Source organism: Anopheles coluzzii, chromosome 3 (genome assembly GCF_943734685.1).
Source record: "Anopheles coluzzii chromosome 3, AcolN3, whole genome shotgun sequence".
Taxonomy (NCBI): domain Eukaryota; kingdom Metazoa; phylum Arthropoda; class Insecta; order Diptera; family Culicidae; genus Anopheles; species Anopheles coluzzii.
Genome location: NC_064671.1, coordinates 79905127 through 79908430, shown reverse-complemented (window position 1 = coordinate 79908430; position 3304 = coordinate 79905127).

Genomic DNA, 3304 nt, shown 5'->3' with positions numbered 1-3304 from the left:
CTAACTGGCCAGTAACGGTTTATCCGCCGGGTGCTGGAAGGATAAGGTCCGTTTATTACGGAAATGTATGCGTGTAAAATAGGATAACTGTTTAATTCGATGCTTTTACATAACGGCATCTGTAGGGTATATTTTTCCATACTTGTTATCTTTTTCTTTCGCTTTATGTATTATGTTTGTTTAATAACTTTATGACAGTAGAAGCAGGATATGGCAAGAAAATAAAAATGAGAAAGTACTTTCCTTGATTGTGGGTAAAAGTGATGCACTTAAAACTCTTTCAGGTCATAAAAAAGTAGCTGACAATATATTCTGGAGTGCGCTGTAAAAGGTAATATTTTTATAAAGCTTTACGCCGATCGAGCACATCGTAAAACATTAAAAGTTTTGAAATATGTAATCTATGCTCATACTTTTCATCGTTAGTTAACTGCTAGTGAATTAAATATTTGATACATTTTTACCACAAAACTCCTCATCCGTTGCACAAATCGTTTCATCATATAGTGAAGCGCCGTTTATCCGGGTACCTTTTATCCGGCTTTCCGTTTATCCGTGCTGTTGAGAAATGACAGTTCAATACACAGGTGACATTGCGTTCTGAGGAGGGTATTAGAAAAAGCGGTTATAAGAGCACATTGCCTTAACAAAAAACATTATAATTCATGGCATAATTCAAATATTCACAGTGGAAAAACATGAATTTAATAAAAACTAGGTTATTTTTATCAAAAAATAAGAAAATTTTCCAAAACCTAATGAGGAATTGATGATGAAATATATCATTTGACTCATTATCCGTGTGTTTTGCTTATCCCGGCGATGTCAAGTCCCGAGAAGCCCGGATAAACGGCGCTCCACTGTATTTCGATAGCAATGAGAGATGCTCTTTTTAAAATGTTGTTAAGGCAGGTAGGCTTGCACACAATGTGTCGCATGGGCGCTAGTGCATTAGCGCCATCTACATGTGAAAATCGGTAACGCAAAGCACACTATGGCTCCAATACATTATGTATGACCGACCGTTGAATTGGGGTAATAAACCGTAAATTTTAATTAATTAAAAATGAATAATCCAAAGCACGTTCTCGGTGTATTTATTTGCTTCATATAATTGTATATAGATGAAAGACGAACGTTTCAAAAAATTTTACAAAAAACTTATTTCAGATTAGTAAGAGGAATGACCTCTCAGATTCGAATTTCCTTTACACCTTCGGTTCTTGTAATACGCGTATGGCAAATTAGTCCGTGTATGGCCAGATTAGTTATTCAACAAAAAAGTTAAGGGGGCGTCCATAAATTACGTAACGCTCAAAGAGGGGGGGAGGGGGTTCCCTGTAGCGTTACGGTTTGTTACATAGAGAAGAGGGGGGTTCACATTCTGTTACGTAACGTAATACAATCCTATCACTGGTCACTGACAAATGATCGCCCACCTGGGTAAGTTTTGCACTTTTATTTCTTTATATCTTTTGATAGGGAATATGAACTTGACATTTATAAAATACCAAAACAGAGGTTTGACAGAAAATTGCCATGAAAAAATCCACCGTGTAATACAGGTTTAACACTTTGACCGCAGGCCTGACGTCACAGTTTTTGAGTGAGCACGTAGCGCGCATGGCAAGAGAGCGATGAGAGCGATAATTTCTCGTGAAACTGTTATCACTCTTTTGTTTCATTGCGATAAGCGGCGTAGCACATGTCGTTCTCGTTCTCCCTTTCCTACCTCATTCGTTCTCAAGAGAATCAGTGAGCGGCAGATGCAAAGCCGAACGGTGAGCAAAACCGTCATGCGAATTTATATGACACGGCGCTTAAAGTGTTAAGAGCCGTGTGTCTCAGGTAAAGACTGCAGTTTTCAATCTTACCGTCAACAAAATTCAAACAGTTACATGTCATTCTACGCTAAACGCATTGACCTGTATATTATTGTTGGTAAACAACAGTCGTGCGGTGCTGTCAATCAGGATTAGTTGGATAATTCGGCTGCCTCGATCATCCGGACCACCCGGATGATCGAGAAAGGGAATTCGTAACGTGCAAATTGATGCAAAACCAAATTAAGGGGGGGGGGGGGGGGGTGTTCGATCATGCGTTACGTAATTTTGGAAGGGGGGTCTCCTCCAACGTTACGTTTTGTTACGATAGGGTGGGAGGGGGTCGAAAAATCCCAATTTCAGCGTTACGTAATTTATGGACGGCCCCTAACTCAAACATAAATTTTATTCTTTTCATGGTGGGAAACGAATTGATTCCAATTCCGTGTTTGGAAACAATTTTGAATTCCGATTTCGGAGCAGATTCTGATTCCGAAATCGATTTGCTTCCGAAACCCAGGAGTCGCAATTGGAATCAGAGTTGCCTCCGAAATCAGAATCAGCTCTGCAATGGAAATCATCAGTTTCTGAATTTAAATCAGTCCCAGAATCTCTAGAAAAAGGATCGTTTACAAGTAGCAGCATAGAACTTAAACGCCTATACTTATGCAGATGGCAAAGCAGACTCGAATTTTAGTTCCGATTCACATTTCTGAGCCAATTCCGAAGCCAAATCCGATTCCGATTCTACGCTACATCACTATTTGAATATACACCTGTTCTCACTTTCCTCTGAATCGTTATCCGGTTGCTATGGATCGCAATCCATGAGAATGGATCGCAATCAACTACGTCTGAATCGTTGTCAGCTACGTTTGGATCGTTTTCAGCTACGTTTGGATCGCTCTCAGCTACCTTTGGATTTTACGGTAGCTCGCGCAAATTTCGTTGCGGCGCAAAGTTTATTTAGTGGCCGTTTGGCGTACTGCACATCATTACAGACAATATGAAAAGCAACAATTTCATATTGTTCTATGTTTGAACCCAATTGAGAACTTGTGTTGAAAAACCATTTTTAGGCAATGAATAACATTTCACAGATTTGTCGGCTTCTACGCATCAGAATAGATTCCCATCCAGACCGTCCCTCCATAGCAAAGCAGGAATATCCGACTAAACCTCGAACACATGACAGGACAGCCTAAACAGGATGACCACGTAGGTCGTGACGCCAAAAAGAAGAAGATTGTGCAGGTTTTTTTGGAAAACTTGGTCAAATAATCAATGAAGTATGAATGGTGATGTAAGCCTCTAATAAAAAATACGATTAGATTTTACAATTGAATGCATTAATTATTTAATTCTTTCCTTGGCATGCAAATGTGTCCCGCGGTCACTGAATAAACGGTTGCGCTGCAATGAAATTTGCGCGAGCTACCGCAAAATCCAAAGGTAGCTGAGAGCGATCCAAACGTAGCTGA